This window comes from Anolis carolinensis, chromosome 3 (genome assembly GCF_035594765.1).
Source record: "Anolis carolinensis isolate JA03-04 chromosome 3, rAnoCar3.1.pri, whole genome shotgun sequence".
Lineage (NCBI taxonomy): Eukaryota > Metazoa > Chordata > Lepidosauria > Squamata > Dactyloidae > Anolis > Anolis carolinensis.
This window is the reverse complement of record NC_085843.1, coordinates 134,220,427-134,232,703: the sequence shown is the minus strand read 5'-3', so window position 1 is coordinate 134,232,703 and position 12,277 is coordinate 134,220,427.

The window sequence follows — 12,277 nt, the reverse complement described above, 5'->3', positions numbered from 1 at the left end:
CTACAAAGCAAGTGACAGATAGTGTGGAGAGTACTTATGAAACTAGAGCACTGAGCTAAATTGATTAGCATTCAATTCAGAACACATACAAGAAAGGTTTGTATAACATGTGCACCTACAGATGTTCTTGGGGTGCAATTACCATGAGCCTTAACCAGAACCATTATAGTAAAAAGAAAAGATGGTTGTAGTAGAGAAACATTTGAAGAGATACAAGTGGCCCTTTGATTTATACAACACTTATTTGGTATATAGAATTTTTTGCCACATAATGGAGATACAGATATTAGCTTAGGTGGATTTTAAAGGAGATTCGATAAATTTATGTATGTATACTAGTCTAATGGTAACTTTTAATCAGAGCTGGAATGAGTAGAATCAGACCTGCCTACTATTATCAAAAGAGTAACTGTTGAAGAAGGTATTTGTTATCATGCCCTGTTGATTAGATCATTTGGGAAAGACGATGAAGGAAAAAATACCCAACTAGTTTGATACAGAACTTAGAAGGATTTTTGTTGTAAAGCCCCAGCATCCCTTTATACTACATTTCCCACTAAAGGTTCCACCCTGGCCAGAAGATGGATGGGACTAGAAATGGAGTGGGAGTGGAGGAAGATGTGGGAGAAGTGTCAGTTGTTGATAGTGAACAATTAAGCCAAATAATCACCATTGGTTCCTGGGCAGAAGGTGGGGAGGGGGGTAGGGCATATTAGGGGAGGGGGGAATTCCATTTGCTGGGGACCCCATAGGAGTAATTTTGGAGAGGGGGAGATTTAGGGAGACCTAAATCAATTCGACCTAGAGAAAGAGAGTAAGGACTTATAGCTCTAAAACAGTTTCCTGACACGGTAAAACTGAATCCCCAGGATGGCGTTACCTCTGGATAAAGGGTGGTGCTGTTAAATGCCAGATCTGTTAACGGAAAAACAGCAATCATCCAGGACTTAATTCTGCATGAGTGTGCAGATCAGGTGTGCATAATGGAGACCTTGTTGGATGAGGGTAGGGGAGTCAATCTCACTCAGCTTTGGCCACCAGGATGCTTTGTGCAGCACCAACTGAGATCTGTAGGGTGGGGAGGTGGGGTCGCAGTGGTCTATAGGATTTCCATCTCCCTGACCAGGTACCCTATCCCGCAAGAGACAGTACTGTCCTGCATGTTGTTTAACATCTACATGAAGCCATTGGAAGAGATCATCCAGAGCTATGGAGTTCAATGTCATCTGTACGCAGATGATGTACAACTCTATCACTCCTTTTCACCTGTAACTAAGGAGGCTGTTCAGGTTCTGAACTGGTGCTTGCCAGCTGTGACAGCCTGGATGAGAGTGAACAAATTGAATTTGAACCCAGACAAGACAGAGGTACTCCTGGTCAGTCAAAAGGCTGAACAGGATATAGGGTTACAACCTGTGTTGAATAGGGTTACACTCCCCCTGAAGACACAGGTTTGCAGCTTGGGAGTGATCACTGAGTCTGGAAACCCAGGTTTCAGTGGTGGACAGGGGAGCTTTTGCACAATTAAAACTTCTGCACCAGTTGTGCCTATAGTTTTGGAAGTCAGATTTGGCCATTGTGGTCTATGCTCTTCTTCATTGAGAATGGATTTCTGCAACATGCTCTATGTGGGGTTGCCTTTGAAAACTGTTTGGAAGCTTTAAATGTTCCAATGAGTGGCAGCCAGATTGCTTACTGGGAGCACACAACTCCCCTGTTATGCCAGCTTCTCTGGCTGCCAGTTTGCTACTGAGCACAATTCAAAGTGCTGGTTTTGGCCTATAAAGCCCTAAACATTTCTGGCCCAGCTTGTCTAAACCTATCTCCCTCTATGAAGCATCTCAGGGTTTAAGATCTTCTGGGGAGGCCCTGCTCTCAGTCCCGCCTGCGTCACAAGTGTGGATGATGTGGATGAGAGACAGGTCCTTCTCAGTGGTGACTCCTCGGCTCTGGAACTCTCTGCCCAGTGAGATTAGTTCAGTGCTCTCCCTCCTGGCCTTCTGCACAAAAACAAAGACATGCTGTGGGACCAGGCTTTTGGCCAGTAATGCAATACAAAGAATAACCAGGAAATATGTGCTATGACAATCGGAATGGCCACGGTGTAGCATTTTTGGATCATGTGATTTTAATATTTATATTAGGATGTTTTTAATGCTGTGTCTTAGTGCTTACATTTTGTATATGTCTATGTTTAATTGTTTTAATGGTTTTAATTTATAGTTATATGTCAGTGTTTAGTTATTGTAATTTTATGGTATTATATGTATGTTGGCATTGAATTCTTGCCATTAATATGTTGTAAACTTCCTGAGTCCTCCCAGGGGTGAGAAAGGCAGCCAGGTTCCTAACAGGAGCGAATTACAAGGAGCTGTCTACTCCCCTGTTTAAGGAGCTCCACTGGCTGCCGTTCACCTTCCGGACCCAATTCGGTGTTGACTTACAAAGTGTTGACTTACAAAGCCCTTTCTGACCGCATCTCCCCCTCTGAACCCGAACGATCCCTTCGTTCGTCGGGGGAGGCCCTCCTCTCGCTTCCGCCTCCGTCACAAGTGTGGTTGGTGTGGACGAGGGAAAGGGCCTTCTCCGTGGTGGTCCCCCGGCTCCCCAGGGAAATTAGGCAAGCTGCCACCTTGGAAGTGTTCAGGAAGAGCCTGAAAACCTGGCTCTTCAAACAGGCCTTTGAAGAAGTACCGCCCACTGTATGCTAAACGCTTGTACTAGCAATTTCTTCTGACCAGTTGTACCTGTTGGTTAACTCCTTGATATAGCCTCAGAGTTCACCCCAGTTTAAGGCTCTTCCCATGACCCTGTAGCACCTTAACTTCCTTCTTGTTTACAAGTTCCACTCAGTGCACTTTGCCCAGCTCATTTTATGTTTTTATTGCTGTGTTTTTTATGTGTTTTATAATGACTGTGATTTTTAATGTCTTTTAAATTTATTTGTGTGTTTTTGTATTTGATATTACTGTATGCTGATTTTATTTCTCTAAGCTGCCCCGAGTCCCTTTGGGGAGATGGTGGCGGGGTACAAAAATAAAATTATTATTATTATTATTAAAAGCGGTACGTAAATATACTAAATAAATAAATAATCTAATAAATTAATTTTTTCCAAAATGAATTCTGATTCAGCAAAGACCTTTTTCTACTTGTATTTATATAGAGTTGGAACAAAGGTGAATATATATGTCTTCGAGCTAAAAGGTAGTGCAGCAGATGTGATGCATTAATTTGACCTCAGAAAAGTATTTGACTTTCACTCCTCTGCCCTGATTGATTTGATAAAGCTCAGGTACAGCTAAGTTGTGTCCAGCTTGTGTCTGGCTTACAAATAACCTTTTCATTTTTTAAAAAAGATTTGTCTCACTGAAGGTCTCAGGTGCATTTCTTCCACACATCTTGATGGTGTCACCGCTTGACAGCTTTCATTGCAAAGCATCTGAAGTGATAAACTGGCATCTCTTTTGAAGGTGTAAGACCATTTTCTGTCTCTGTTATACACCAGATTTAACTGCATTGAAATCTGAAGCAGAAATGGTTCATGGGGATTTTAGTGTTTGAGAGACATGGGGGCTTCAAAAAGATTTCTTCCCAGTTGTAGGTTACCAGAGATATCAATTTCAATAGAATAGAAAGGAACTGTAGAAACAGGGCTCTTAAGGTTAATGTTAAGTCTATGGCAATGTCAATAGAAATTGGTAGTATATATCTTGGAATTAATCCATTTCGAAAAAATAAAATATGCATCCTCATAAATTTAATATCATGTGATTTACTCACTTGTTTTTTTCTGCATTGTGGTCTATGGGACTCTGATGGCACAGAGTATCATGTGGATCTGTCATAATGTCCTCTCCCATGTTTCTGCATTTTTGGAGGCAGGAAGAAATATTGACTTATTTGATATTTGAGAGTTGTATGAATTTTGGTAGTTCACACAGGTTACTAATGTGGAATTCCATGCAGAAAGCAAATCTATGCAAACTCTAGGCTGGGACAAACAAAAGGAAAACATTTGGCAACAGGATTATTCAATTCTATTACCTGCATACACCGTGCAAATTAAACAATCTGACTTGGTTTTATCAGCTTTCAATAGTTTTTGTTCACCATTACTCACTATTTGACATACTTTATTTTCTCTTGAGTCATGCAATGTTACATTGGCTCATATAAGGCATTAAATCCCATGTCTCCAATAACCTGAAATATCACATCCAATAACACTAGGATATTACCCACATAGTTACAAAATATCTTTACAAACATGCTTAGAAACTTTTCTTTTCCAAATAAGGATTCTGGGGTCTTACTAAATCTAAATCCCATGAGTAGTTATGCATTCTCAACTTATCTAAATTTTCATGAAGTTGAGACACACATTACACAGCTCTCATGAGACAGAAAATATATGTGTGCTAGCAATTCTTATATACTTCGGTGTATAATCTGGCAATGAAGGTTTGTGTATCTCTTCACATGTGCTTCACTGAGTACTTGAAGATGTTTATCAGATGTTTCATTTGCTATGAGAAGCAATCTGGATACCTTTGAGAGTTTTTCCTATTAGTTTTTTCTAGGATCATAAGCTAATATGTACACTTGCATAGAAATAAACCTGTTGGATTTCTTAGAAGACAGTTTTTAGTTACTGACAAGTTAGCTCTGACTTAAGGTAAGCTTGCAAATGTTAGTTTGCCAGGACCCCATCACAAAATGTGGCAATTCTCTGGACTGACTCTGTGGAGGCTATACAGCCAGCCTCCACCCCAGATCCTTTTCCATACATCAGTAAAGGTTCCTGTGACTTGGGGAAGGGGAGGTAATCCTACTCCTTTTTCAAATCATGTGAGAGCATTTGCTGACATTAGCAAAGGTGCCTGGTAACTGCCAGGAACTCTCTAGGCCTCCATAGCCACTGCTGTGATGGCAAACAACAAAATAAGTAAGCATCGTTCCCTTTTCCCTTTGCTGCAGAGCATGGAGAAAATGGGATGGTGTCACTGGCTCATGTGAATAGCTAGGCCAGTTTTATTTATAACCAGCCCACCTTTTTCAACCAACTCTAATTGCAGGACTGCTCCAGAGTAAGGTCTTAGACTATATTACAGAATGAAAAGGTACTGTAAAATAGTAGTAATTAAAATAATTCTTTAAGAAGATTACCCCTATGGAAAGACATCTTGTCCAAAAAATCTCTGCAGCCTCAGCTGGTCATCTCTTTTAACTCATTTGTTATTGGACTTCTTAGGAGCTCCCGGTGTCACAATGGATTAAACCCTTGTGCCAGCAGGACTGTTGACTGAAAGGTCGGTAGTTCGAATCCGGGGAGTGGTATGATCTCCCATCTAACAGCTCCAGCTTCTCATGCGGGGACATGAGAGAAGCCTCCCACAGGATGGGAGTTCTAGAGCAGTCGGAGCCAATGCTATCAATGTTTGTGAGCAATGGAATGAATATGTCCATGCCTGTGCATGTGTCCTTGTTTATTTGTATGTGGCACTGCCTTCAAATAGTTCCCCCCATGTGCATCGAACCAAAATTGGTTTGCATCTCATGTGCAAACATATGCACACCCACCCAACAAAAAAATCCAACTTTTTGCACCACTTGACATGACTACCCTCTCTCACACACAGTGGTGGGCATATGTACATAAAACAGATCTTTGGTGGCAAAAGGAAGAATGAATACACAGGATTCAGTCAGCTCTGCTTAGGAGATTTTTACTACACACACACACACACACACACACACACACACACACACGGTGGTCCACAGCAACAAGATATATTTAAAAGAGGGGTGTGGTGAAGAGAAACTTAAAAAGTATTGTAGTACTTGTTTAGTACACATTCTTTGTTTATTTTCCTAATTTGGGTGTGTGTTTTCTTGTGTGTTTCTTTCCTCTGTGTGTTTTTGCTTTACCTTTACTGTATGTATGCAATGCTAATCATTTTTTTAAAAGCTTCATGTTCAGAATACTCAGCTGGAAAGTGAATGATCAAAGTCAAGATCCTCAGCAGTCCATAAAAGATGTTTCTCATCATCAAAAATGGAGCAATCTAACCACATTCCAGGACAGTTGCTTTCATTTATTAATTCCAACTTTTATTGATCTTAATATAAAACTTAATATACTGGGGAAGATTGATAGATAAAGTCAAAGGACAAAGAAAATATAAAGAATTGAATCATTCTCTACTTACGATTGATCAATTAAAATAATATCTGAATGAAAGAAAGTACTGTTCCCAGAGGGTGGGGGAGGGGGGAGGGGGGAGGGGTGAAAAACTACTTGACATAAATGGGAGATAAAAGTGGAATTAGCAAGTGTAATGTTACCGAGAATATGCGATTGGATGTGTATGTTGATGGATTTTGTTGTTCCGCTGGTATTTACAATAAAAACATATTTTTTAAAAAATAAAAAAATAAAACTGTTGTTTTACAAATCACTTTTGGTATGATCTGCCTATCTTTAATCCTCATAATCATGTAGTGTGATAGAGTAAGATATTGCTTTTATTGCTACGGAATTGTAGTAATTAGTTATAGCTTATTTGACAAATCCCTGGTTAGAATGACAATGCAAACATAAACAATGCATGTGGAGAATGCATGTATTAGTTAGAAAGAGTAACTATTTTTTTTCAATTATTTTTGCAATAAGAATTTGCCAAAATTGTATCATCCTTGCAAAATTATATCAGGCAACTTGACATCTGAAGTCAGACAAAGCAAAAATGATGGATCTATCCATTCAGAAAACAGACATGTTGTGTTCCTCTTAAAAGTTTGCATTTGAGTCCATCTATATTCAATCATCTTTACTGCTGCTGCTTCTCTTTCTTCTCTTTCCTTTTTTGGCTCCTGAGCTTCAACTATCATGTTGCAAGTGGCTACAAAATAGTCTATTCCCTGCTTACAATGCTTGAATTTGACTAATGCAGTTGCACAAGCATTTCCCACATTTTTTCTTCCCTTTTTTTTAGTTTGTGTATGATGTTATTTACAGTGATTATAGTAAGGAATATTTAAAATGGTATAATAGAATGGCAAAAGTGCAAATAATGCAAAATGCTGATATGTCTTGCCATGTTGCATAGCAGCAGATCTTTATATGTGTATCTTTGCTCATTAGGACATTTAGGTCCCTTCTACACTACCATGTAGTCTAGATTATCAAAGCCAATAAATCAGATTATCTGCTTTGAACTGTATTATATGTGTCTACACTGCCATATTATCCAGTTCAAAGCAGATAATCGGGGATTTATATGGCAGTGTAGAAGGGGCTGAAAGTGAGGAGGACCTGAGGAGCCTTATCACCAAGGTGAAAGAAGAAAGCGAAAAAGCCGGGCTGCAGTTAAACATCAAGAAAACCAAGATCATGGCAATCAGACCGATTGATAACTGGCAAATAGAGGGAGAAAACTTGGAGGCAGTGACAGACTTTATATTTCTAGGCATGAAGATCACTGCAGATGCAGAAGACGTCTACTTCTTGGGAGGAGAGCAATGGCCAACCTCGATAAAATAGTGAAAAGCAGGGACATCACACTGTCAACAAAGGTCCGTATAGTTAATGCAATGGTATTCCCCATAGTAACCTATGGTTGCGAGAGCTGGACCATAAGGAAGGCTGAACAAAGGAAGATAGATGCTTTTGAACTTTGGTGCTGGAGGAAAATTCTGAGAGTGCCATGGACCACAAGAAGATCCAAGCAGTCCATCCTCCAGGAAATAATGCCTAGCTGCTCACTGGAGGGAAGGATATTAGAGGCAAAGATGAAGTATTTTGACGACATCATGAGAAGACAGGAAAGCTTGGAAAAGATCATGATGCTGGGGAAAATGGAAGGAAAAAGGAAACGAGGTCGACCAAGGGTGAGATGGATGGATGGTATCCTTGAAGAGACTGGCTTGAGGTTGAGGGAACTGGGGGTGGCGACAACCGACAGAGAGCTCTGGCATGTACTGGTCCATGAGGTCATGAAAAGTCGGAAACGACTGCGTGAATTAAGAAGAAGAAAGTAGAAGGAGCCATAGACTTCTTTGTCCAAGTTGTTTCAAGACAAAATTCTTCATGGATAATATGTGAATAATATTCCAGTCTAATTTCTAAGATCATTTAAAAGTCAGTGAAACAAAGAATGTTTGAACATTTCAGGAAAAACACTGTTGTGTTCACTGCTATATTTGCTCCATAGCTGTAAAATGCTGGGTATTCAGCATTCAGTAGCAGTAATATTATTGTTGTATATTTTGTCACTTTGAGGCTGTATTTCTTTGTGAATAAACTTTACAATTATGTTTCAAGCAAAGCTTTTTTTTAAAGTTTCATCAGTTTGAAGTGAGGGGCTATTGTGTCCAGATACTAAATTAAGGAAACCAAACTGCAGGTAGATAACAGTTTTGACAGATTTGCTTATGGACTGCAGCCAGCAAAAGGTGTCTTCAATTTTTTTATTATTTGAAGTGGCAACTGTGAATAACATTCCAAATGTTGGTTTGAGTGTTAGAGTAAGACTTCAGCATTCCAAGATTTGAATCCCACTCAATGAACTTGGGCAACACATTATCCTTCATTCTAAGAGGAAGGCAATAACAACCTCTTTTTGAATAGATTTTGTAAAAAAAAAAAAAACTCAGGAAGAGATCTGCCATACATTATAATGAACCAGAGGAATGTAATGGAGCTGAAGAAACTTTGTTATACAGTTGGGCTTTGGTATCTGCTGGATTTTGGTTACAGTATCCCCAATGAATACTAAAATCTGTGGATGCATAAGTCCTATTATATACAATTGTAGAGTAAAATGTTGTCCCATATATATAAAATGCAAAATCATGGTTTGCTTTTAGACTTTAAAAAAAAAACTATTTTTAAGCCATGGATAGCTGAGTTGTGGAATCCTTGGTGAGAGTTGTCTTTGCACACTTAGGTTTTGTTTCATTTAGCAAAATGAGAAGGACTTTAACAAGCCCAGTAGTTAAGGACACAAAACTGCTATACAGTATTCCAGAAATCTAGGCATTTTTATAGTTTCCTTATCCCATCATCAAAAGAATATATATATATATATATATATATATATATATATATATATATATACACACACACACACACACACACACACACACACACACACACACACACACATACATACATACATATACATACAGTTAATATGGAAACAAGATGGAAATGACCTCTTCCATTATGTCATAATTTCATGCTAGCTGGTTCTATAGGAATAGAGCCTGTGGAGAGGGTGGTTATATTTGTTTGAATTACAACTCCAGAGAGAATGGGCTTTAGCGTACAAAGAAAAAATGACATTGGTCAGCTACACAGTGGTAAGTATTTCTCCCATATGTTTTCCCCTAGTAAAGATATTCTTCTTTGTCATTTAGGCACTTTTATTTCCTATCCAATGTAATATGCAGGGACAAATCTTATTCCACATTGTGTTCTGGAAAGCCATGTGGTGAAGTGGATGTGATAGATTCTGTTCATAGTAGCTTGGTACCATTAAGGAAAAATTGAAATGTTTTCCAATGTTGAAACATTAAAATGTCTTATGTCATAAAATCCCCACCCAATTCTGCATATGTACATGAACACAAATCAGAGCCTGGAAAAAAAACTGTCATAATTGTTGGAAGGTTCTGGGACCAAGATTTCAGAATCACTGTTTTTCCCAAGCATAGTCCAAATTACATGTATATTCTTACTGCACCCTGAAAATACCCTAAAAATACGGGGTATACATGTGTGTGTGTGTGTGTGTGTGTAATACACACACACACACAATCTAAATACTTAAGGGTTAGGAAGGTCTGATTCTTTATCTGATTTGCATTAATTGTAACTAGTAAAAAACATGATAATCATACATTCATTTGATAACAAGTTGAATAATTCCATCAAAAAAACCCCTTTGTTGTACTGAACTTCCAGATGCAAATATCAGTTTTGCAGAACTTCAGTTTTCCCCAAGAAACAGAATGTTTCTAGTATACGATGTAGCTCTGTTTTAGATTCACAAAATAAATTATAAACGCCTTTATTTGTATTACAGGATAAAGCACACGCTTCATTGTCTTGTACTAAATTAATTATGCTGGCTTAGTTAGCTGCTTTCTCTTTAATCTTTCGTGCTAGGAGACATCACAATGTTACTTATCTTGACACTTTGTTGTCTCCCAGAGTAAAATAGTCTCTGAGGGAGCCTTTTCAAAGTTTATTTCTGATCTTAACCAAATCCTATTTGTCTTTACTTAGATGTTTCCAGCATAACAAATCACTGACATTATTAAGACCTAGTGTACATGTAGACTATCCTGTAGTCACACTTTATTTCAGCTGAAGGGGCTGCATGATTGAACTTTAGAAACACATTATTTCATATCAGAAAAAAAGCCTAACACAACAGGGAGGTTAATTTTGATTCTTTCTCTCTTAGACCTAGTTTCATGAAATTTTTACACTTCTTTTACACTCATGTGAATCATTCACATGCTTCTTTGAAGTGGTACACTCCAAGAACATTTTATTGCTTTGAAGACAAATTCCAAAATAAGTGTTATTGTTGTTCTGCCCACTGAGTTATTTCCTATTCATTGTGATCCTAAGGTGACCCTATCATGGGTTTTTCTTGGCATGATTTGTTCAGAGGGGATTTACCTTTTCCTTCCTCTACAACTAAATATGTATAACTTCTCAAAGCTCACCCAATGGGTTTTCTAGTGCAGAGCTGGTATTCGACTCATGGTCTCCAGAGTCATAGTGTAATTCCCAAACCGCAATGCCATTCTGGAGCTCAAAACCAATCTGCCTTGTGTTGTGAAAGCAGTGGAATCAGCTATTTTTTCTGTATTAGGTCACACTGTAAATTCATCATATGCATTCCAACCATCTCTAGAACTTCCTACAGACACTTTTACAGCTTTTCTGCATAGAACTATAGATTTGGAAGAAACCACAGGTGCCACCCAGTCCAACCTCATTCTGCCATGCAGGAACACAAAATCAAAGCATTCTTGACTGATGGTCATCCAGCCTCTCTTTAAAAACCTCCAAAGTATAAAGAGAATAGCTGGAATTCAGAAAATTAATCTAGTTTCATAAAACATTAGTGGAACCGGTCCTATTGGTTTTCTTGTTGGAAACTGAAAGGATACAGGCCTGTGCCGTCGTGCCTGGGGCTGTAAACTCTTAGTGAAAGAGGCATGGACGTGACATATTTCCCCAGGGGATTGCTTCTTGCCCTCCTTTAGGGAAACTGGAACTCCCAAGGACCAAAACACTGTAGATAACTCAAAAACTGGGTTTATTGTTCACAAAGGGGGTAAAAGAAAATATACATTACAGTCTTTGATTGTTTAAGTCCATGAAGCTTGTCCAGATCCCTCTTTCTCTGGCTGTGAATGCTGGAGCAAACTCAGCCTCAGTCCAATGACCTATATCTGAAGACAAGAGTCTTCCTCTGTTGCCAAAGGACTGATGTGAAGGCGCTTGGGACTCCTCAACGTTGTTCAGGTTGGCCCTGAACATGAAGTGTGAGTCCCAAGGGTAAGAACCTCAGAACTGATGCTGAGAGGTAACTTTTGAAGGGCTTTTTGAGCCAAGCCTCTCTTTCACGTCCATCCGATAGAGAACTTGCTGATGGAATGAAAAGGAGGAAACACAGTCCTACTCCAGGAAGAGGTGGAGCCAAACAGTTTTGCTGAGTGAGCAATATAACAGGTACAAACAACATTGATTGACAGATATAAATAACCAATCCAACTACATTTACAGGGTAAGGGCAAAATCAGGCATGATACAACAATTCAAATCTTGCAACTTATAGTTCCAACACATAGATGGCACCACTCACGCCGTCACAAGGCCCTATAGTGTTAGTTTCTTCAAGACCTTTGAAAAAAATGTGAGGTTTTTTTTTCTTTTAAAAGCAACCATCAGTGAATAAATAGCAGACAGAAAATGTTCGTGAAAGCTAAAAACTTTAAAGTGCCATTGATTAAATTTCATTGATTTCACTGGGAGTGTTAAACATGAGCTTAACATTTTCCCATTGAAATCAGTGGGCGTTAAAAGTACTGAACTTTAGATTGTATCCAAAATTTAAAACTCACCCAGACATTGTGATCTCTGAACTTGATCATTTGTGCAATGGGATTAAACTTTTGATGTCATAAATCCCCTGTGCATAAAAGATAAGTGTCTGGCCTCCTGTTGGAGACACACACACAGCTTTCCTTA